The 25,533-nt window shown below is 42.7% G+C and overlaps 1 protein-coding gene across 1 annotated transcript in view; it reads left to right on the forward strand.

The window, feature by feature from the left end:
* RPP30 (ribonuclease P/MRP subunit p30) overlaps positions 1–20,677 on the forward strand; it is a 72,951-nt gene extending 52,274 nt beyond the window's left edge. Inside the window, exon 15 of the transcript XR_003790528.1 lies at positions 20,548–20,677. The gene's annotated coding sequence lies outside the window, so the exon portion shown is untranslated. The remainder of the gene's footprint in view (positions 1–20,547) is intronic.
* The last annotated feature ends 4,856 nt before the right edge of the window (positions 20,678–25,533 follow it).

The following is a 25,533-nucleotide window of genomic DNA, read 5'->3' on the forward strand; positions in this document are numbered from 1 at the left end:
TCTGTTTGGAATTCTCTGGAGTGATGTCTGGGGCTAAAAAGGCCCCATGACATGCCACCTTCCCATCATTATAAGAAATTGAAAGCATTCAGTAATGCACTTTTATTTTATGGTGTCACAGGCCATAATTAGCACATGACATGCTTACTGCCTTCTTAAACAGCATGCTTACTGGAGCAATTTTTATTCAAAAAGTTTCCAAAATGTCCCAAGATAGGTTATATGAGATCGGTTATTAGTAACAATATAACCTTGATTAGGTCAGAGAGCCAAAGTGCTCAGGTGCTGTGGATAAAAGACTAACCTGTGGGAGCTGGTCAATGGAAAACTGATGAATTCATAAAAGTGCCAACAAAAGATCAAGATAAAAAAAATAATTACATGGGACTGAGTGACCTGATGAGGATGATTATAATTTTTGTGACTCTCCGTTTTAATTAAAAAAAAAATCCCACAAGGACTCAGAGGCAAAAAATATACAAGTCAATTTTCACCGCAAAGTAAAGGAGCTGTTACAGTGGAGGATTCCCGGACTGAATGTCAATATTATGACATAGTATGAGTGTGTTTCGTGTTTGGTAATTGCAATCATTGTTGCTTTTGTTGCGGTCATCCATTTACAATGCTTGGTGTCAGTTTGTTTATCTCTTGTAAAAATAAAATACAGTGTGTATGTGTGAGTTGTGGGGGAAAAAAAAGGAAATTTAAAATTCCTGGAAAAAAAAATAAAGTTAATTAGTAAGTAAAAAATAATAATAATAAAAAAGGCATATCCCTGGGCCCCACCTCAGGCATTCTGAGTTGATTTATGGTGAGTCCTAGGAATCTGTATTTTTCAAAGCACTCAGGTGATTCTGATGCATGAATGCTTGATACAGGTTGCCAGAGGAGCAAAGAGCTTTGTTTTGGGATGGGGTGAAAAGACCTCGTTTCTGGCTTCTCATCTCTGAGGTGTTTAATTATGTGAAAATACTTAGGTCTCTTTACAGTTCAAGGAGAAACTGAGATTACTATCTCCAAAGCCATTTAAAACCTAATTTTTCTTAGTAAAAGAAAGGAGTGGGGGAGTGAGAGTCTGAATGGAACAAGTGTGTTCGTTAGGATGTTATGTTGACCTTTGTTTATCACTCCCTTAAACGTGTCCACACAACAAACATGGCTGCCAATCTCTTCCCCCTTGAACTGATGTTTTTTCTGGAACTTTCAGAATGAGACAGTGACACACACACCCCAAAACCAAAGTGCTGGCAAAGAAGGACCCTCGCTATAACTCCTGTTATATATTCTGGTCTCCTAAAGTTCTATCCTAAAAGGTTTTACTTAAAGGAAATTTCCTGGCATTTTCTTTGAGGTGGAGACAGCTATAACCATTTTCATTGGTCTCATTAAATAAGAAGTGGCCATTTAAGGTTTTCCTACCATTTGTGTTATGCCTTTTTGTTCCAGGCCTGACCCAAACTGAGGGGAGCCTTAGGAGATATCTTTGAGGGAAGGGTTGTGCGTTGTTTAAGCATCTTGGATATAGAATCCCAGAGCTGTTAGTGCCCTCAGAGTTCAAACAAGACCAATGCTTTCATTCTGCAGAGAGGATGCTGAGGCACAGAAATGTGTTGTCACTGGCTGCAGACACACAGCTTGTTGGTGGATGCTAGGTTGAAGAGTTTGGATTCCATCCATCAGAAGCAGAGAATCACTGAGGCCAGAGCAGATTTCCCATGGTGGTTCATACCTAGACCCACTCAGGGCCCAACCAAAACTGATTAAACGGCTCTTCTGTGTTCAGATCACCTCAAAAAATGGAAGTGAAAGTGGGTGGGAGGGCTCACCAAGCCCATTCCTTCCTCTGGTCAATTAATCATCCCCTCAAACCTGACTGGTTGTATGCAGGAGAGTCCAAGAAGTATCAAAACTTGGCAGAGGATGACGCTTGAGGAAGGGTTGATGGAATGGGCAGAACTTAAAGAAGGAGCCAGCTGGCCAGATCCTCGGGTATCTTCAGACGAGGAAAATCATAATTTGTCATTATAAAACATGAGAGGATTTTGCTCTTCAGAAAGAAATTCTAGATACATTTAGCTCCCTAACAACACATCAGACAAAATTGTATTTTCAAATCATTCTTATTCATCAAAATTGAGAACCAAACTTTGCAACTAGAGGAGAGTTCTCTGTCACTTGTTTCTCAGGAGCTTCCCTCCCATAAAAGTTCCCCTAGTGGGATAAGTTCTGAAATTTGTATATTTGGCTTGATCATAACCTCAAACTAGGCATAACCTTTCCTTACCAAGATGAATTAAGACAACAGACCTGCAAGTTGGTTCTAGAATGATTTAGCAACCCAGTGTCAACTATCTGTGGCTGGAATGAGCAGGGGAATAGTCCTGAGCTTGGCCAGGACTTGGCCAGAGTTACCTGACGAACCTTTCCCCTCCCCTCAGGATTTATGCATTTCAACAAGACCAGACTTATAACCCTGTTTACAGGTGAGGAAAGTGAGAGGCAGAGAAGCAGGGCCTAAAGCACCTATTGCTGTCCCCCAGGGTTTGAGAGACATGCCCAGACACCACCAGGGTTCGTGGGCCACAGCTCAGCTCCAAGGACTATTTTGTCTTTCCAAATTTTAGGATATTATACTTCTACTCAGACTTTTTACTATATTTTCTTGACTGTGTAAGTAATATATAAATATGTTGTTGAAAATTAAAACAACACAGAGAGAAGGTTGCTTAATTGCAATCTTGCTGAGTGTTGATTCGGTACTTGATTTGTTTCACTTGATCCTTGTCTTAGAGATCATCTTCTAACAGCACAGATAAGTCTGTTTCATTATCTTCAACAACTATACGGATTTCTCTGTGTGGACATACCCTTGCTTATTTAACCATGTTCCTATTTATGGACATTCAAGCTGTGTTTCAAAATGGTCCTTTTATTTGCTACAATCCAAAGTATTTTATAGCACAAAAATGTTATTGTTATTAATACTCCTTTCCCTTAGAGCACCCACCTTGATACTAAAAGGAAGGACTTGGGGGACTGTAGCCAGATTCTGACTTGGAAGCCACATTGTTCTGCTGTTGCACCTGTAATTGCTCATTTTGCCATCCCTCCTAATTGCCTTCCCAGTCCCAGCTGCTACTCACCACTCTTGGCTCAGTGAAATAGCTGACTTTGTGCAACTAGGAACCCAAGTATCCCTACAAGGAAGCCAAGGCTCAGTTACACACTCAGAAATACCAAAGGGAGGTCATAAGGCTGAAGCAAATGAGGTTCAAGGTTGTTTCCCCTCCCCTGCCAACCAGGGATGGAATCACCTGCATTTGAAAAGCCGCACGTACTGAGACATTTTGAGCAGGGTTGTGGCATCTGCCTTTATCTCCTCTCAAAGGACAGAGTCAAGGGCTTCCCTGGTGGCGCAGTGGTTGAGAGTCCACCTGCCGATGCAGGGGACACGGGTTCGTGCCCCGGGCTGGGAAGATCCCACGTGCCGCGGAGCAGCTAGGCCCGTGAGCCATGGCCGCTGAGCCTGCGCGTCCGGAACCTGTGCTCCGCAACAGGAGAGGCCACAACAGTGAGCGTTCCACAAAAAAAAAAAAAAAAAAAGGACAGAGTCAAGACCAAAGTCCTCCTGTATCCAGGGCTCTGTATAGAAAGTGCATGCACATTGCAGTAAGCAACCCAGTACAAGCTGCCTTTTTGCAGATATCGGTGGCCTCCTTTGGTAGATGTAGGTGAAGGCTGTAGGTCTCTCTTCCACACCTTACAGCAGCAGGTGCCTTGTTGTAAATTATGTAAATTGTGTCTCCAGCCAAATTCTGCCACACATATGGATTCATGTCAGCCAACAGGTACACACAGCCACATGACTGTTCTGTAAACTCAATGAAGCAGCCCCTGGCCATTTAGATCCTAAGACAGTGCCCGGCACAAAAAGTTTACTTGAGGCAAATGAAAGCATTCTAGCAGTAGATTTCAGCTAACTTTCTAGTCTAATCAGATGACAGAACCTTTCGTGGATGACCCAACACAAGATCTGACCAATTCCTATTACTGAATATAGGCCTAGGACTCTAAAGGGCACAGCGAAGTGCCTGACACATAGTGAAGCTAAATATTTAGTTGACACCTGGCAGGAGTCTTACATTCTTTTCTAGCCAAACCACATATCTTGAATCCTCCTTTCTTAAATAACAAATAATCTGCTAATACTAATTAGAGGTAAAGATAGTTAAAGTGGGTGACCTACTCTGGAGTATGAGCAACTTATTAGCATCTTTCAAACGCCAACTAACCACAGCAAGTGTAACCTCCCAGTTAGGGCACCTCAGAAGTGCCCTTTCCTAGGGTGTGATTCCAAGGCTGAGTGTATCTTAGAATCATCTGTGAAGCTTTTAAAAGGTGCTGATGCCCTGACCTCAACCCAGGTGAATGAAATCTGAATCTTTGCTTTAATATCCAGGTATTGTCTTGGAAAAAAAAAAAACTCTCCAGTTGATTCTAATTTCCACCCAGCATTGAGAACACCGCTCCAGAGTATAGATTTAAATGAATATGTACATAAATATACATACGTATATCCTTGAAGATGTAGAAGGCAGTCAAGCCATCCTTATCCCAGTCTCAGAATTCTGATTGTGAAAGGCTTTGCCTTTACTACGACTATGGGAAACAAACACACACACACACACACACACACACATAAAATTTACTCATCAATATTTATTTGGCCCTACTATGTGTCAGGCATTTTTTAGAGCTGAGATATACCAATGCACACAAGAGACAAACTCTCCTGCCCTTGTGGAGTTTTCAGTTTTACTGAGCTATTTAAGGAAAACTGCAGGCAATAGAATATGCTTCTTCTGGCACAAAGCCAAGGAGGGTCAGAGAAGGCAGCAGTTGTATATATATGAAGTTGTAAAGGATGAAGGGTGTAGGATGAGGAATTAGGGAACCTGGCTTTTAATCCTGCCTCTGCCCTGGGACTAGTTGAGCAAGTCCCTTCAACTCCTCAAGTTACCAAAGGAGAACTTTGAACAAAATGATTTCTGGGCCGCTAAAGTTTTATTGAGGTCTCAAAACCACTGAATCAAAAGATAGAAATAAACAACACTCACGTGTGAAGGTCACATGCAGACCACAAAGTTGATTCTTCAAAACCTCTAAAACAGGAAATGGCCGGTAAAGCCTTCACTTGCCCAGCGTATTTCAAACATTTTTAAGACATGCCCCACTTGATAAACATAAAGATCTCACACCCTCTGTTAACATGAATAGAAATGTCAAGATCAGCCTGGGGCCCAAACCAATGAAAGAAATGGTAATATGCTTTTCCAAAGTTTCCCAGGCCTTCGAGATATTGATAAGGCTCCTTCCCTCCTCCTTCCCCTCTGAGAATCTCTGCCCAGGTTCTTGCTTTTGCCAGAGTCCGTGCAGGAAAGGTATCAATAAGCAGGAAGAGCTGTCAGTGACTTTATTTCCTCAGTGTGTTCTCTTTTAGGCTTCTGTCCTAATTCCCAGTCTTAGGAAGGCAGAGCCTTTAACAACCAACCTTCTGAGATGGTGATAAAGATGAGTGGACTGCCTGTTACCACTCGGAGAAGAATGGGTGTGTGGAAGAAGCAGCTAATGTGCATGCATAATGACTCCCCCTCCTGCCCCTAAGCTTTCTGAAAAGCTAAGCTTACTTCATGCGATGAAATTGTACTGAATGGACAGTGGGATGATGGAGAGTTTGCATTGAAGTGGTTTTTAAAAAAGAAGTATGATTGTCATAGTAACACTCTGAAAAGATTTTGATGCAACTTTGGAATTACTTCACATTCAATTACATAGGACATCCACTTGGGGTGAGAGATAAGTGCTTCTGTCACTGCAAACAGAAAGAAAGTCCATTTAAGCTTTCTAGTCCATTTATTAAAGCAGAGGAGAATTATTTTTTAAATACAGTTTCTGACTTTAAGGAGTGTTAGAAAAAAATTCTTCTTGGTGTAGTTTGGAGTTTCCTAATAAAAGAGAAAATGCTGCAAAACATCTTAAGTTTGGGAAGAAGAGAACTCGAGGGCCAGGAAAAGCACTGAGCAGTCATTGAGTCCATTTGCTGACCATCAGGAAGGGCCAGGTTTAGGCAGGTAGGACCCTCTTACTTTAAAGATTAAAACCTCCCTTTGTAAACATCCCAATGCTTAAACTCTCACTTTAACATAGTTTTTTTGTTTTGTTTTGTTTTTTTATGGTTTACCTAAATCTTGGCAGTTCAGTCTGTTTGTTTCATTCTAGCTTCAGGAAAGATCATCACCACCAAAAACGTTGATTGAGCACATTTACAATGAGTTTTGTTAGATCAAGAGGAGAAAAAGCTAAAAGGTGAAGTTTCTGCCCTTGAAATCTTACAGGAACAATCCCCTCTATGGGCTCAAAACCCTTCTTATAACTATGTATTGTTAAACTCTTCAGGACATCAAATTTTGGAGCAAAGAAAGGGTTTCAGTACTGTCTAGCCCAGTCCCCAAATTAAACACAGTGGAGCAAGTGACACCAGAAGAGATTAAGTACTTCATCCCAAATCACACACAGAGTCAGGATCCAAATCGAGGTCTCCCTACTTCCAGGCCAGTACTCCACCCCCAGCTTAAAAGTATCTTGGTTATTTTTCTTCACGCTAGCTGATATTCAGTGGTCTGTTCCCTTCCAAGTATTTAAATGCCCACACTGTATCATTTCATGTTTTGCCTCCTCCTATACAGAGGTTTATACCTTGGTCACTTTAATATATATAGGCTCCCATTCCTTGGAGAAATAGCTGATTCCAGGTCTGGAATGGAGAAGGTACAAGATGAGCTCAGACTACACTGTGCTGGAAAGCAAGGAGGTACTCATGGACTATGGGGAACTTGCCCAAAGATGCAGCTGTAACGGCCGTAAGGGCTCCTGCTCTCCAAATTTGGGATATGTCATGTCAAAAAGAATGATGGGGGCTTCCCTGGTGGCGCAGCGGTTGAGAGTCCGCCTGCCAATGCAAGGGACACGGGTTCATGCCCCGGTCCGGGAAGAACCCACATGCCGCGGAGCGGCTGGGCCCGTGAGCCATGGCCGCTGAGCCTGCGCGTCCGGAGCCTGTGCTCCGCAATGGGAGAGGCCACAACAGTGAGAGGCCCACGTATCACACACACACACACAAAAAAGAAGTAGCATCACTTATGTAATATTCTTACCAAAAATGTTTAACCTGAATCCAATCATGAGGCAACATTCCGACAAATCTAGAATGTTGGACAGTCAGCAAGACAACTAGCTTAGGCTCCTCAAAACGTCAATGACTTGAAAAACCAAACAAAAAAGAAGTGGGGAGTTGTTCTAGAGTAAAAGAAACAAAAGGGACAGAACAATCAGACAAGATGCGTGAACTTTGGTTGGATCCTGTAATTTAAAGAACAAAAGCCATAAAATACATTTTGGGGCCAATTAAAGAAGTCTGAATTTGGGCTGTATTTTAGGCCCTGTATTTGACTTGATGATCGTTTTCTTGTGTGTAATAATGATTTTGAGGTAGTATAGGAGAACGTCCTTATTCTTAGGAAATACACTCTGAATTATTTAGGGGTGAGGTGTCGTGATACCTGCTTTCAAATGGTTCAGCAAAAAAAGTGTGTGTGTGTGTCTGTTTGTGTGTTGAGAGAGAGGTGGAAAGAAAAAGAGCACAGCTTTAAAATACTAACAGTTGAATCTAGGTGAAGAGTATACTGGTGCTCACTGTACTATTTCAATGTTTCTGTCCCTTTCAAAATTTTAAAATAAATAAATAAAACCTCTTAGTAAAATAGGAACCTTAGGACATAGCTCCATGAAGCAAGGAATGTATGTTTGTCTGTTTCTCTCACTGGTGTTCCGCAAGTCTTTAGAGCAGCCCCTGGCACATAGTAGGCACTCAATAAACATTGTTTAATGAAAAACAAACAAAAAAGGTGGCCCCAGCCTGGACTCAGGGGGCTGGATGGAGGCCAGAGAGCAGGCGTGTCTGCCCAGCAGCGCCCTGCCTGTCAGCATGGTTCTGAGCTCCCTCAGGAGGCTCCAGCGCTAGCCTGGTGCTGCCAGCTAGGTAGAAGGTTGGGGGAAAGAAGAGTCACTCAGCCAGAATGGCTTTCCCATGACCTGCTTTCTCACCATTCGCCACGATCCAACTGGAAATGACACGGAGATGTTTCTGATGAGAGTATTAAAATGTAGCACCCGTCGGCACACACGGGTTCAGCCACCCCGTGGGCTCAGGGGAAAACCTCCTGGACCACAAGCTCCAGGAGACCCCGGGCAAATGGGGAAATGGAAAGTCCTACAGGAGAGCCACAGCTGACTTCTTTTCTGCATTTTATCTCCTGTAATGCCACCAAAACAATACATGGTTTTTCAAAGATGCGTTTTCTAAGATTCTACCAGTTGATGGCTTACTACTTTGTTTTTAAATTCTGGGGTTAAGGAAACGTATATATTAAGAAATGATACAATATGAATTCAAAAACTGAACTGGAAGTTAATGGAGGAGTTGGTGGTGAGGGACTAGGGTGCTCAGTGAAAGTCCTGCCACTAAAAATGTCTCCATCCTCCTCTTTTTTTTTTTTTTTTTTTCCATCCTCCTCTTTATTTTTCTTTCTCCTTCTCTTCTTTCTTCTATCCTCTTACTGTCTCCTTTCTTTCTTTCCTTCCTCCCTCCCTCCCTCCTTCCCTCCTTTCCTCCCTCCCTCCCTCCCTCCCTTCCTCCCTCCCTCCCTTCCTTCTTTCCTTCTTTTTTTTTTTTTTTCTCTCTTTCTTAAAAAAAAATCACGTGAAGCTCAGGCTGAAGCCAGCCTCCACCCCTACACCCCCCATAAGTGGAGCCATGTCCCTCCTAATAGTGACAGTTGGAGAAAGAGGTTCAGACCCTCTTAACTCAGAAAATCCCCCCAGGCCTGTCAGCTCTTTCCTGTGTAGACCTGCAAAGGAGGTGGTCTTACCTCTCCCACTTAGAAGGAGACTGGCAGTGCTTTGTGAACTGAATTCACATAAGAAAGGGAAGAGCCTGTTTGGAAGAACATCCCCTTCTGCTGCCAACACAGGCAGATCTTTAGAGAGGAGGGAAACTGTAACGCCTCCAAGATCTTTGCTCCCCTTCGGAGCCCAGGCGCTCAGGTTTCACAAAGGAATTTATAGAGCAGACTGACGCCTCTGGGGTTGGAATGGGCTCAGGACCGAGTGGAGAGCGTGAAGAGGGACAGGCACCCCTCTCTGCTTTGTGTGGACTGGGATTGTTTACCAGGGGATGAAAACGTCCTCTCACTGAAAAGGAATGTTTGGCAAGGAAATGACCTCTGGAGGCTCAGCCCAGTGGCTCCCTGGGGAAGCAGTTTGGGTGAGTGACAGATCAGAACCGCCAACCTGGGCAGAGCACACTAGGTGGGGCAGGCGAGGGGACTGGGATCACAGGAGCTTTGTGATGTGTAAAGCAACTCCTGCCTTCAAAGAACAGCTGTCCTCTTGGTAAATTATGTTTTGCAAAAGAAGAAAAAGAAAAAAAAAATTGAGAGGTGAGAAAGCATATTGAAAACTAAAAGAAATGTTTCCTAATGTACCACATATTGAAAACTAAAAGAAATGTTTCCTAATGTACCACTTAGCTCAGAGCTTGTCCTAGATCCTTTCAAAACCATGTTTGGGGTTCCTGAGATGGTGTGGGGTGAGTTGCTCTGGTGGCTGACATTTACACTTGGGTGAGATGGAGAGAGATGACATTCTTCCTTATTTGGTGGCTCTGGAAGCCACATTCCCTCCTCATCTCTCATCCTATGAGACCCTGGCCCTGGTCAGCAGAAGCTCAAGGCATTCAGCAGCTTCCCCCCTTGGCACTTCCTTATCTCACAGTCTTCACTGTGGAATTCCCAGGCCCACCCCAGTGCTCCGGATGTGCTTCAATCCATGGCCTGCCACTTGGCTCCCCTTGTGATGACAAGCAGATAACATAGCTCACATGCCTTCTCCTTTTCCTGCATACCAACCAGACCCCAGCTTCGAAAAGGAAATGCACCACAAACCAAGATAGATGGAGTTTTTATTTTTATATAGACATTGTTAAGACTCTACAATAAGCCTAGTGCTTTCCCATGTTACTGCTGTTCCCTGAGTTAATCCCCTCAATCATCTCAGGATTTTTACAGATGAGGAAATTAGTGGGTGCAGAGGTTAATTAAATATCCACAGTCACATAACAAATGTGTGTGTTTGTGTGTGTGTGTGTGTGTGTGTGTGTGTGTGTGTTGACGATGAGGGGCAAATTCAAACCCTAGGCTGACTCCAAGTCCAAAGCACTTTTATTGTAGTTAAATCCCATCACAACTATGCACGACCCCGATGGCAATCACTCTCAAGAAGATTCACCAAGTTCAGACATCATTAACTTCAGGACAAGTATTCTTTCTTCAAGGCATGCTAGCAAAAGCGGCACTTTCATTATTCATCAACATCACTATGGTTACAACCACAACTCAAATGCAATTTACAAAGACTCCATATCTGAGAAACAACAAGAAAGCAGAGAAAATATTTGCTAAGCACGTCAGTAAATGAATAGGTGTAAACGTGAAATAAAGTGGCAGGAATATGTCCAAATCAATAAATATGAATGAGTTAAATGCCTCTTTTGAAAGACAGATGCTCTTATATGGGGTATAACAATATGAACCAAACTACCTGCTGTTTTGTAAGAGACACACTTATATCAGGATGACATTGAGAGAATGAAAATAAAGGGATGGACAAAGAGATACCATGTAAATGCTACCAAAATACGCAGAAGGGGCAATGTTAGTATCAGACAAAATAAATTCAAAGCAAAAAAGCACTAAATGAGACAAAGAAGGATGCAAAACACCATCCAACAATTATTTCTACCAATAATTATTTTTATGCAGTCAACAACATAGCATCAAAATTTCTAAAGACCAAACCTGTGTACTCAGGCATGCTAAGAACGGGTACACTTGAGTAAAAAGTACTCTTTGGGCTCGATAGGAACTTGCTGTCTCTTCCAGTGGATAATTTGCATGCAGTATTTTTAAAGCAGGGAGCTTAAGCTCAGACTTCCAGATTGGAAAGATTCAAAGTATTCCAGGGAGAGCTTATTTACACGTTACCAGTGTTTTACGTCAGGGAAGCATTATAACAAATAGACCGTGAAGATCACACCACATCCTAAGGAAAAACAAAAAGCCACAGAAGGTTCTTGGAGTGTCTCTTCAGGAAATCCTCAAGCACTCAAGGCCCTTGCCAGTTAGGGTAATGTGTTCATAAATTTCCCCTAACAAACTCATTCCAGCATCAGAAAATGACAAATCAATCAAACTTTAAAGGATTGATAGCTAAACTCTTCCAGGACTGTGGGCATGAATCCAGGAAAGGAATTTATGCCAGAAAATTGAACCCCTTCCTGCCAGAAATGGAAATATATACAGAAAGAAACCCAGTTACTTCAACTCATATATACCATGTTTTAGGCAAGAGAGTGAGGATGTAGCTTAGAGCTTCTCACAGATGAGAAGCAAGTAAGGAAAAGTAAGGAACTAAAGTGCTCAGTTCTTAAACAAACCTCATCTTCTCCAGCAGGGCTTGGGCCAGTGGAGGAAAGGGGTCAAGAGGCTAATGAGGGTGAAGGTTGTCTGTGGACTAGGCACCTAGGTTCTAAATGATGTCTTTTGAGGGGGACACAATTTGAGTTGATATTAAAGGAAACCTAAAACTAGTAAGTGCAAATCTATAGTATTTTGTCTGGTAAGTGTAAATTAGGCAATGAATAAATTAGAAACACTTGAGGGAAAATTAATGTAGTTGAGCTCACAGGTACCTTATGTTCTACATCCAAATCCAATAAATGCTTCCGGGACTTCCCTAGAGGTCCAGTGGTTAAGACTCTGCGCTTCCACGGCAGGGGGCGAGGGTTCGGCCCCTGGCTGGGGAACTAAGATCCCACATGCCACGTGGCAAAAAAAAACACAAAAAACAATAAATACTTCCAAACTCTGTGGGAATGTAGAATGGAAATCCTACTAGGTGATGGACAAACAAGGTTTTTTGGTGTGTAGATGGATTGAACACACGCGCACACATATGTATTTTTATTTGTATATGTGTATGTCTATACATGTATATACCTATAGGTAGATAGGCAGATATTAATTTGGGTCCTATTTCTATCTCTCCCTTTCCATTCCTTGCGTTCTCTTTTCTCTTTTCCCCCCTCTCTCTGGCCTAACTCTCTGCTTCTGCTTTTTATTCCCTGTGTGTCTGCCAGTAGGTAGTTCTTTTCTCTGCGTGTCTCTTCATGGAGCTCAGTGTATTTCTGTCAGTCATAGGCTGTCTGCCCTTCTCTCTTCCTCTCTCTGCCTCCCTCCTCTTTCTACTTTTGCCTTTTGCTCTGGATGTGCTACTGCCCCTGCTGCTATGATGCATTTTCTGTTGATGGCGTGAGCATTCAGGATGACCAAATACGGTAACGGGTTTCAGTCAGGGTTGAGATCATGGTAGCCAAGCAGTGCTTGTACCCTGCACAGGGCTCAGGGAACTCAGGACCATCGCAAACACTGGCCCACCTCACATCCAGGCTCCTGAGATCAAGAGGAGACTGAGAGATGTAGCCAAATCCTGCTTTATAAAAGGCATCAGAGGCTCTCTGTTGGCAGAAGCCCCTTGTTAAAATTCAGTCAATTTTCCATCCCAAAGCAATTTACATTCATGTCTCCGTAAGGATCACTTTGCTGTGCCCTTACTGGAGGGGAAACTGTCTTCCTTAGAATCATTTAGATAATTAGAGTAAATCCACTGGATAAGGAATGCTCAGGTACAACAATGAAACTATTGAAAGATCTTTTTTTTTTTTTTAATTCACCCTCCTTTTAAAAGAATGTTCAAAGAAATTGCCACATCAGAGTTCTGAAATGTCAAGAATTCCTCTCATTTCTTGCTGTAGCTAATGCCAGGAACATTCTAGAACACTGCAATTGCTTGTTCTTTAGAGTGAAGGATAAAGGATAATTTTGTTTGCCTGAGCTTTAACCCACCTGAGAAGTATTTTTCCAAGGTCTTCCTTGAGCAAAAGGCTGATGGAAAAACGTTCAACCAACCTATGGGGAAATAACTTTTTTGTTAAAGGACTTCGCTTAATCAAGCATTCGTCTCTGGTATTTTAGGGATTTCACTTTTACTGAATCCTTCCAGAACCTGCAGAAAGACCAAAATGGACAGCACTAACTTCAGCTGCAGAACACAGCTGCAGTGAAGGTTAGGGGAGATAGGCTATAGTGCCGTATGTCAAGGGTACAGCTTCATTTTTCTGTATTTCCCTTTTGTGATTTATTTTTTTAAAGAGGAGTCCAAATCAAAAAGGCAGGGAATCCTATCCCTTAAATTCATGGCTCATGAAGTTGATTAGAAAGGTTTTCTTAAGTCTTGTGGAAGGGCTATGTAGGGTGTGAAACTTCCCACCTATAGGACAAATTCTAAACTGTAATGGTACATTCCCCTCAACCCAGCCTATTTATTACCATTTACTGAGCATTCACCATATGCCACATCATGGGATAAATGTTTAATTAGCTCATTTAAATCTCACAGTAATCCTTTAATACAGGTAAGATTAATATTCCCTATTTTACAATGAAGAAACTGAGCCTGATGAGTTAAAGCAGTTTGTTCACACAGCTAAGAAGGAAGAGATCTGGGATTCAAACCCAGGTCTGCTGACCTTACAGTCTGTATTTTTAAATACCTGTCCCAGGGCTAGACTTGATATCAGGAGTTCAGCTACAGAGAGAAAATTGGCTCCAAGACACAATGGGAATGAATGTCCCAGATGGGAAGATTATGGAGACCATTGTAGTAAGAACTATTTAGCTTTGTTAAGCCCTATACATTTGCAAAGCCTGATATCTATTATCTCAGGTGATTTTTTCTAGAATTTAGTGATTTAGAGGTTATTGTTTCCATTTTAACAGAAAAAGAGACTAAGACTCAACGAGGTTAAGTGACTCCTTCAAGGTCACATACCTGGGAACTGACAGAGCCAAGACTTGGGCCAAGGTTCATCTCACTTTTGTCCTTTGAGTGGCTTCTCCTGGGCCAACTACACTCAATTGAGCATTACTAGTCTGAAGGGTTGTTTTGAAAAATAGTCTCAGGATGGATCAAGACTTGGCAAGAAAAAAGTGTCATGATTGATTAGTCATGTCGGCATGGACACCAGAATGAGGATTGGCAGCACACTTGCCACAATTATGTCACCACTGATCTATTTTGTGCAGTCCCATAATTTTACAGAAGAGGAAATGGAGACCAGCTTCAGAAATTCTGAGAATTCTCAGAATTTGAATTGAGTTGATTCTAACTGAAATGGAACTGAATTGAATGAACTAAGGTAAAGTAAATGTACCTGGACCAAAGTAAATATGGTAGGCCTGGTGATCAATGTATTACAGAGTGAAATAGTTCAATAAAACAGGAACAGAGCTAGAATTTATGAGAAGGAAAACACAGAACATCTCCCTATCTGACATTTCCAATATCCAGAAATCACCAATAAATTAATAATATTAAATATTATTAATTAATTTATACCTGTAATAAGATGTTACATGGTAAGGAGGGCAGATGCCAAGAGAATTGAGTATAGAGATTGAGGAAGCATGAAAAGGAGATTGGCATCTCCTTCCCCCAGCTGGATATTCACAGCAGACCAGCTCCTCTGTCTCTGCATCAAAGAGGATTGGAGAGATGTGGAAGGTGCAGAGAAATTATCCACCACTTGGAGCTGCATGCCCACCACTGGGCCTGTCAGTGAGCTTGAGCTGCCCATGGGACAGCTGGACACAGTGCACTGCAGGGAGCTGGGCCTGAGCCATCTTGCTGTTATTCCACCTAAGAGGGTTGTCTATCCAGTGCAAGTACCCACCAAGAGGATGTTGCCTATGCCACCTTCAGTGGGAGCTGAGATGGAAGGAGAGCCCAGGAGCAGAGGACATGGAGCTGGAGCCAAATGTTTTAGTCAGGGAGTTACACAGCAGCAGGGGGAACAGGGGGTGGCATAAACTGGATAATTAGCAACACAACAGGTGAGGACCTTAACTAGTTAAGTGAAGACAAGTTTTCCGTTTCTTCCTTCCTCTTCTTCACTTGTAATGGCTAATTTTATGTGTCAACTTGATGGGCCACAGGGTGCTCAGATATTTGGTTAAACATTATTCTGGGTGTGTCTGTGAAGGTGCTTCTAGATGAGATTAACATCTGAATCCATAGACTGAGTAAAGCAGATTGCCCTCATCTAACCCGTTGAAGGCCTGAATAGAATAAAAGACTGAGTGAGCGAGAATTTGATCTCCGCCTGACTGTTTTTGAGCTGGGACATCCATCTGTCTTCACCTGCCTTCAGACTCAGACTTGGACTGGAATTATACCATCAGCTGCCCTGGGTCTCCAGCTTGCCACTGCAGATCTTGGGACTTGTCAGCCTTCATAATCACCTGAGCCAATTCTTACAATAAATCTCTCTGTGTATATATTTATTTTTCTTTCTTTTATTTATTGAAGTATAGTTGATTTACGATGTTTTGTTAGTTTCAGGTGTACATCGAAGTGATTCAGTTATACATACAGATATATCTACTTTTTTCAGATTCTTTTCCCTTATAGGGCATTACAAAATACTGAGTATAGTTCCCTCTGTATATATTTAGCACCCTGACAAGTGGGGAGGAAAGGTATAGAGCTTTGAACCACGTAAGAGATTGAAGTTTTATACTGTATCAGGCTAAATTGTAACAGCAGAAAGTGACAGGAAGGTTATGGAATATACCTAACTTCTGTTAAAGCCTAAAGAATGATTCGATGGAGTATAATTGGAACTTGGGAACAGCTATTGAAAGAAATCAAAATGTTTCATGTTTATACTCCAACAAGTCAAAATTCTTCAGTAACCTAGTTACATGCCTGACCTTGTCCCACAAAAGACTTAAAGTCGTTTATAAGAAGCCATTTGATACAATGGAAAATGAAAACTATGATAAGAAAAAAAAATACAAACTGAACAGTATGATAATCAAGAAGAAAGAAAAGTCGAGTCAAAGATCCACAGGCCTTCCAGTCCTGCCCTGCCATTAGGGTTAAGTCACTAATTTGGTTCTGATTTTCTAGCAGCCAAAGCAGAAAGAGGAACTTGACCCCTTAACTGATAACAGGGATAAAATACGCTAACAATTTCCAAAATAAAAATGCTCTGGACGGTGTGCAGTGTGATTAAGCAATGAACACCAGTGGCCGTCACCGTCCAATTCCCTGTCCTCCATTGCTTTAATGCTTAGCTATGCCCTCCAATTAATAATATGCATGAGATGAAAAATACTGATGACCAAATTGGAGAACCATGTGCTGAGTACAGTGCTAGTACTTCTAGTTGCTGTCCTCATTTTATAGATGGGGACCCTGAGGCTTGTAGAGATTAAGTAACTAGGCTATATCGACCCAGCTAGCAAGTGGCAGAGCCAGAGTCTAAGTCAGGTCTGCTGGTTCCTAAGCCCACACTCTTCACTAAACCCAACTCTGTAATGCTGTTATGAGAAATGAGAAAATACTGATAGCTCCCTCTTAGCCCAGGTGCTCAGACCAGGGTGCTCTGGTCAACTGAGGAGTGAATACACTGGTGACATCTCACAGTATGGGAAACACAGCAATATGATGACGATGGTTAAGAGTGTTTGAAAACTCCACCCACTATGGGATACGCTCCATGCTAGTTCGTCTTCCATGCCACAAAATGAGAATCCATATCCCTCTCACCAAATTTAGGGCAGGAATTTGAGAAATATATATGTATATAAACGTACATACATACATATATATTTAAAATATATAAAATATATTTATAAGTAAATATTGGTTTAAAAAATAAGTTGACTCATAGAGCTTTTACAGTGAAGCTTTGGTTTCACAACTTAAGGTGAGATCTAATTTCCTTGATTCTGTGGTCCAATTGGCTTTGTATTCTGAGATGTCTTCATTCATTATTAGGGAGGCAGCTGAAGTGTAGTAGAAAGTGGATCGAGTTTGGAATCTGAAGACCTGAGTTCAAGTTCTGTCCACTTAAATTGGTTATCTTTTTTTTTTTAATATTTATTTATTTATTTGGCTGTGCTGGGCCTTCACTGTGACACGCAGGATCTTCGTTGCGGCACGCGTACTGTTAGTTGCGGCATGTGGGATCTAGTTCCCTGAAGACAGATCGAACCTGGCCCTCCTGCATGGGGAGTGCAGATTCTTAGCCACTGGACCACCAGGAAAGTCCAAATTGGTTATCTTGAGTGATCTTGAGCTCCCATTTCTCACCTATAAAACTGAGATAATAAATCCTATCATTCGGGACAAAGATGAGAATATATATGTAAAAAAATATATAAACCCTAAACTGAAATTATGCAATATGACATTTCTCAGTTAAATTTAAAAGAAGGAGACAAGCTAGCTGGCTGGCAGAAAGAGCACTTGGTCAAGAATTTAAAAATCACAGTTCTTAGGGCTTCCCTGGTGGCACAGTGGTTGAGAGTCCGCCTGCCGATGCAGGGGACACGGGTTCGTGCCCCGGTCCGGGAAGATCCCACATGCCGCGGAGCGGCTGGGCCCGTGAGCCATGGCCGCTGAGCCTGCGCGTCCGGAGCCTGTGCTCTGCAGCGGGAGAGGCCACAACAGTGAGAGGCCCGCGTACCGCAAAAAAAAAAAAAACAAAAAAAACCCACACGGTTCTTGCATAGTGGGTCCCAGGAAATGACCTAACACTTTGACTAACTTCCTGGATTTAGATAAATCATACATATTTTTGGAACTTCATTTTTCTCAGCTATTAAGTGAAGTTAGACTAGCTGTTATCAAATACCCCTTTTTATCCCTAAATATTTTGATTTTTTTTTTTTTTTTTTGTGGTACGCGGGCCTCTCAATGTTGTGGCCTCTCCCGTTGTGGAGCACAGGCTCCGGACACGCAGGTTCAGCGGCCATGGCTCACAGGCCTAGCCGCTCTGCAGCATGTGGGATCTTCCCGGACCGGGGCACGAACCCGTGTCTCCTGCATCGGCAGGCGGACTCTCAACCGCTGCGCCACCAGGGAAGCCCTATTTTGATATTTGACTGTTGGTTTGCTTCAATTTATGTTTTCATGTTTGTGTAGGAATATACATTAAGATCAAGACTATTGCCTGAATTTCTATTTTGAAAAAGTGTGATATGTGAAAATTCCCAACCCTTGGTATTTGTAACTAACACATGTAAAATCCCTCAAAGTGACTTCTGAAATATTTTTATCTGTCAACAGATTTGAATAGAAGCATTTGAGTGCTGAACTTCAGATCTTCAATGTGTTACAACCTGTCATTGATTTCTAGTTGCAGCTTCAGCTCTTGAAAAATTGCCTTTTACTTCTGGTTATTGTATTAGTTTTCTAGGCCTGCCATCACGAAGTACCACAAACAGGGTGGCTTAAACAGTAGAAATTTATTTTCTCACAATTCTGGAAGGTAGAATTCTGAGATCAAGGTGTCAGCAGGATTCGTTCCTTCTGAAGGTCTTGAGGAAGACTGTTCCATGTCTCCCACCTAGCTTCTGTTGTTTTACTAGCTGTTATGGGATGATTTCTGTTCCCCCTAAGTCCATATGTTGACATCTCAACCCTCAGTACCCCAGAATGTGACCTTATTTAGAGGTAGGGTCTTTATAAATTTAATCAAGTTAAAAGGAGGTCATTAGGGTGGGTCTTAATCCAATATGACTGGTATCTTTATAAGAGGGGAAAATTTGGACACAGACGCACGCAAAAGAAAGAAGACATGAAGACACAGGGAGAAGGCAGCCATCTGTAAGTCAAAAAGAGAGGCCTGGAACAGATTCCCCCTCACAGCCCTCAGAAAAAAAGAACCCTGCCAAAACCTTGATCTCAGACTTCTAGCCTGCAGAACTATGACACAATAAATTTCTGTTCTTCAAGCCACCCACTTTGTGGTACTTTGTTATAGTAGCCCTAGGAAACTAACATACTGACAATCTGGTGTTCCTTGGCTTGTAGACACATCACCCTGAGCTCTGCCTTCATGTTCACATGGCGATCTCCCCATGCGCATGTCTGTCTCTAAATTTTTCCTTTGATAAAGGACATTTCATATGGGATTAGGGCCCATCCCCTATTCCAATCTGACCTCATCTTAGCTAATTATATCTGCTACAAACCCTATTTCCAAATAAGGTCACTCACTCTACTCCAATGATTTACCCTACTCCAATATGACTTCAACTTAACTACCTACATCTGCTACAACCCTATTTCCAAATGAGGTTGTATTCTGAGGTACTAGGAGTTAAGACTTCAACATTTGAATTTTGGGGAGACACAATTTAACCCATAACATTTACTCATTATGGTAGAGTGAAAAATATGGCCACAATATTTTACAGCTCCTCTCAACAAGAGGCGGAATCTATTCTCTCATCCTTGAGTGTGAGCAGGACTTGTGACTTACTCTGACTAAGAGAATATAACGGTGTTGATGTTTGAGGACTGGAGCCTAGGCCTCAAGAGTCCTTGTAGCTTCTGTCTTCCCCCAGTTGGAATGCAGCCCTGGGACAGCCAGGAACCAAAGCCGAGGATAAGAGGCCTTGTGGAGAGAAACCAAGGTGCCCCGGACAACAGCCAGCAGCTGCCAGGCATATGAGCAAGACCATCCCAGACCTTGTAAATAGGGGTTGGCAAACTACAGTCCTTGCACCAAATCGAGCCCAGCTCTTCTTGTATAGCCTATGAGCTAAGAATGGTTTTAACCATTCCAATGGTTGGAAAATATCAATAAAAGAAGAATATTTTTTGACTCATGAAAATTATATGAAATGCAAATTTTAGAGTCACAAATAAAGCTTTATTAGAACATAGCCACACTTACTTGTTTACAAATTGTCTATTGTTTCTTTTGTGTTATAATAACAGACATCAGTATTTGTGACAGAGATCTTATGACCATAGAAACCTAAAATATTTAATAGCTGACCCTTTATAGAAAAAAAGTAAGCACAGCTGAGTCTCCAACTGAATACAGCTGGGTGAGTGGGCACAAAGGAAGCAAGCAGAGGCTAGGACCTGATCCTGATGCAGGATCAGGAAAACAAATCCTTATTTTAGACCACTAAGTCTAAGGGTGGCTTGTTATACAGCAATGGATAACCAAAACACTTATTTATCTGACTTCCAGTTAAGTGAAAAATAATTTCTAATATGAAGCCAAAACAAAACATGTCTGTTTTAGCAAAAAACCAAAAACCTCTCAAAACATTGAGGATCTAAACCAAACTTCTCGAACTTTTTTTTTCATGTACACATTTGTGATTTTTCAGGTAATTATATTTAACAGTCTAGAGAGCAAATAATTAGTAGAACCAAAAGTCTCCACTGAACTATGTTAAATGCCCTCGGTTCACAATGGATTTCTTCCTTATCTCTGATTTTCAGGATTTCATGCCAACAGACTGGTAGCCTATGATTCAGATGAGAACGCCTGAAAACAGCTGAAAACAGTTTATTCCTTCCTTCGGCGTCCTCATCACTGGTAATTGAACTGCTCTGAGACGAACCTGAGAAGAAATACCTTGCATCAGTTTGCTTTCTGAGTACTGCCATGGTTAACTGACATCCTGTGCAGGAGACGCAGCCGTAGCCTAACCACAGAAACAGAAACGTACAGTTTCCGGCCTCTAACAGTGAAAGCTGGGACCTGTGAGATCTGGGAAAACCTGAGTCTGAATCTTCCCACTTGGAGCTCCTGCCTCGAACGCAGCAGTCAAGTTCCCAGAATGTATCAGAGGGATCGCAGAATTAAGAGGTAAAAGACCCAAGTTCTCATCCTGGGCCATTTCAGGCATCTTCTGTATAAACGAGGAGTATGATAATGCCTCACTTATTACCTAACAGTCATAATGCCTAATAACACCTGACAATATCTAATGTTCACATATTGAATATTAACACCGTGCCAGGTAATGTTCTGGGGATGCAGCAGACCAAACTGAGTCCTTGCTCTCACGGAGGTAAAATTTTACGGTGGGAGTGACAACTCTTGATGTAAGTTTTACAGGGATCTTCTGGCCACTCTGATGAGAATTGATTGCAAAGAGAGAGAGACCAGTTAGAAAGCTATTGCAGTAAGACAGGTGACATTTGACTGTGGCTTGATGATGGTAGAAGGAAAAGTGAGGAAAGGTGATCAGAGCGTGGATGTGTTTTGAAGGTAGAACCAACCAAATGTTTCTGCTGGAAAAGTGGTGGAGTGTGAGAAAAAGAGGAGAGTCAGAGATGACCCCGAGGGTTTTCTCTGAGTAATTGGGAGGGTGGCACTTCCATGTGGAGTATGGAGATGGAAGACGCCACAAGATGACCTCTTTGAATATGGCTGCTGAGGCAACGTCCTTCCCTGGATCCCGGCTCCTTCTCTGTGGGTTGGACACGTGCTGGACACAATGACCCCAGTGGGCAGTTATTCAGCTCCAAGCAGCTCCCCCATTTCTCTGAGGCAAGCACCTCTGTGCCCTTCACTATGGTGGTCCCTGGCAGCCCTGTTCTCCCTCTGGTGCCCACTCTCATCTACCCTTTGGAGACTTTGGAAGCAAGAGGGCTCCATTTTATGTGCCTTTAGGGGAGTGAGAACCTGAGGGTGGCGTTCTTATCCCTCTTTGCCTCCCTGCCTGCTCCTGATCTCTCCCCAGGGCTCAGACCACTGGGGTGGGTCTGTAGCTCAAGAGGCAGTGCAGACTTTCATCTCTAGGGATCGAAATGGCAATCTATCCACCAGAGTTTAGACAGTTATCTGGGGCCTCACTTCCCTAGCTGGAGGGAGAGATGGTGGGTGACCTTCTCCCTGAGAGAGGGGCAGCCTCTCTTTGAAAATGATGCATTTTCTCAAAGGGAACCTCCTTCCAGATTCCAGTCCCCTCTTATATCTCTTCTCCCCATGGGGCCCTGTCTTGCACAGGTGATGATGGTGGGTGGTAGCAGGTGAGAGGAGTGGTCCTATAGCCAGAATGGGACTTTCTTTGAATTGGAGCGCTGAGAACTTAAGATCTCACTAGTATTATCTCTGCTCCATAAAGCAAACTCAGGAGCAGGGGAAAAAAAAAAACCTTAATCAATACTTCGCAACATCCCATGATGTACAGGATGAGTTGTTGCCATGAAGAGAGCCCTGTCTGTCCCTAAGGACACACATCAGAAATAGTGGTCCCTGCCCAAGGCAATGAGGGAAATTCCTATCAACAGCAGAGATGTGGAAATATCCATTTCCCACCGATGTCAAGGCCAGGGGTGGAGATTCTGGCCTAAAATAACTTTCTCTGGGCCAAGCAGCCTAATGGGACTTTTAACCTCTCTAAGACTCAGTTTCCTGACCTGTAAAATTAGCGTTGAATTAGTCTGCCTGGTTTTCCCAGCTCAGATTTTTAAGAGTTAAGATGATGGAATGTGCTGATGTTGTATAAATAAAAGAAACCAGTCATTTTTTTTAGCTATCTGGAAATCCCCTTCACAATTTGTGACTAGAGATAGAATTCAGATTTATAACCCGAGATAATATTTTCCTATCTCAAATATCCCCAATTACTCTCTGGCTTACTGTTATATTCCATTGTGAGTTAAGCCAAATAGATGTCCTGATTAAATAAAAGCAAAAATCAAGTAACTTGTACTTCATACTGGTAAGTAAACTCATGAAACTAGAGTGTCACGGCAAAGATGTCAACTGTAACTCATAGAATCTCTTAAAGGAGTCCAATGACAAATGGAGAAGGAACGAGCAGGGATGTCTTTGTCCAGCACTATTAAAATGATCTTAAAACGACAAGTTGGGTTTGTTGGAAGGACACGTGGGATCTCCTGGAACCCAAGGGGAGGCCGGGCGGCAGATCCCATGGGGACTGGTCCCAGGGGCTGGGGCAGTCCTCCTTACCAGCTATCCAGGCACATGGCCTTTTATCTCGGCTTCTGTCTGCATATCTACAGGCAGACCTCAGAGATAGTGTGGGTTCAATTCCAAACCACCACAATAAAGCAAGTCACATGAATTTTTTCGTTTACCAGTGCATATAAAAATTATATTCACGCTACGCTGTGGCCTATTAAGTATGCAATAGCATTATGTCTGAAAAATGCACATACCTTAATTTAAAAATACTTTAGTGATAAAAAATGCTAACCATCATCTGACAACGCAGCGTTGTCACAAACCTTCAATTTGTAAAAAATGTAACAAAGCAAAGCACGATAAAACAGAGATATGCCTGTACTTCCCTTTTACTGAGGAGGAGGTATAGGCAGGGTTGGCAAACTGATGACACAGTGTACGACAAAGTGCAAATATCTCAGTGAGCCTTTTTCTTAATAAAACTAAGTCTTGAGTTTTGATTACTGTGCTTCTGGTTTTAATGGCCTTTGCTGCCAAGGAGTGCCTACGAAGCTTAAATTGTAGGTGCCTTAGGATCACCAGTAAAAAAAAAAAGATAAAGCACTGGATAACAAGAAAGGGAGAGTTGACTGAAGACTTTCAACTCCCTGGGCTTCCCTGGTGGCACAGTGGTTAAGAATCTGCCTGCCAATGCAAAGGACATGGGTTCGAGCCCTGGTCTGGGAAGATCCCATGTGCTGCAGAGCAACTAAGCCCGTGCGCCACAACTACTGAGCCTGCACTGTAGAGCCCACAAGCCACAACTGCTAAGCTCGTGTGCCACAACTACTGGAGACTGCACACCTAGAGCCTGTGCTCTGCAACAAGAGAAGCCACAGAAATGAGAAGCCCGTGCGCAGCAATGAAGACCCAACGCTGCCAAAAATAAATAAATAAATTAATTAATTAATTAATTTTTAAAAAAGAAAACTTTCAACCCCTGAAAGATGGGAACAAGGCCTGAAGACTCCCACATCCCTAGTTCATGATTCTGGAGACAGTTGTCCTGTTGAGTTAAAGATGTCATTTAAAAAGTTTGGCTAGAAATAATGACAGTGTCAGAACCTGCTAACCACGTTAAGATTTGAGAAAGAGACTTCAGTACAAAAAAGTGAAACTTTTTCTATTATTCAGACATCTTTGGCCATTTTTCTTTCTTTCTTTCTTTCTTTTTGGAAATAATTTCCAGACCTCACAATAATTTGAGCCAAAAGTTACAGGCCCAGATCCTAGCCCAGGCTTTGACGCTAATTTTTCAAAAAACCTTCTCCCTGGAGCCTGGAGTTTGATGAATGGCACAGAGCTCCTTCGCTGCTGCCTTTAGTGGCAAAATGCTTTGATGTCTTAGGGCTAGAATGCTGGTTCCATCGCTTACCAGCTATGTGCCCTTGGGAATATACTTAACCTCTCTAAGTTTTTCTCATAAAGACTTGAATGGTTAGCTTTTCTTGTGGTGTGTCATTTGTGTTATATTCTTTAACTCTTTAGATGCAGTGTTTATCACCTACAATACTTCATCCTATCTCCTCCACCACTGTTGACACAGTGCCAAGCTGGGAGCCTATGTTCCATAAATGTTTATCATTTTCTTGATTTTGGCAAAAAATATTTATAATCATTTATTAAGATTTCACTCTGGGCAAGACATCAAATCTGGTTACTTTGCTGGGGGGAGAGGGAGAAGGACAATCAAGGAATAAACTTTGGGGGCTTCCCTGGTGGTGCAGTGGTTGAGAGTCCGCCTGCCATTGCAGGGAACACGGGTTCGTGCCCTGGCCCAGGAAGATCCCACATGCCGTGGAGCGGCTGGGCCTGTGAGCCATGGCCGCTGACCCTGCGCGTCCGGAGCCTGTGCTCCGCAATGGGAGAGGCCACAACAGTGAGAGGCCCGCGTACCACAAAAAAAAAAAAAAAAAAAGGAATAAGCTTTGTCTTTAGGTCTTTAGGAATGTTCAAATCAGGTATCTGGCAGTCTCTCCTCTTCTCTCCCACAATGTGTGACTCTAAGGAATTACTTGGGAGTAGAAACTGTTGGGACCAGAGTTGTGGTCTAGCTAGATGATTCTGGCTTTCTGGTGGCCTACAGAGAGGGAGCTGCTGCTGCCCGTTAGCTGCCCCGTTTTCCTAAAACAAATACGTATTGGATGTTAAGGAGCTATACAGTTATTTTCTAAAATGTTCACTTATTGCCTCAGAGATCTGGAGCTGCAGGAGCTGGGGGCCAGGGCAGAGGTGAAGAGGAGAGTTATTTGTGCATCGTCCTCCTGGCTTTGCCCCCTCTCCTAATTTCCTTGCACCCCAGAAAGGAGCAAGTCCTCACCCTTCAGGCACCCAGGGCCTCTCCCGTGGACACCCTCCCGCTTCTCCAGCTCTTTCTCCTCCAGCCAGTTCTCTCTGATCTTCCAGGGTGGAAGGTTAAGGTTGGAGGAGTGTGAGTTCTGGTCCCATGGATGAGGGGAGGGGGATGCAGCAGAAGAGAATGGGAGGGGGAGGGGGAGGGGGAGGGG

The sequence above is a fragment of the Monodon monoceros genome, unplaced genomic scaffold, assembly GCF_005190385.1.
Source record: "Monodon monoceros isolate NGI ecotype Baffin Bay Population unplaced genomic scaffold, NGI_Narwhal_1 Super_Scaffold_4, whole genome shotgun sequence".
Classification (NCBI taxonomy): Eukaryota; Metazoa; Chordata; class Mammalia; order Artiodactyla; family Monodontidae; genus Monodon; species Monodon monoceros.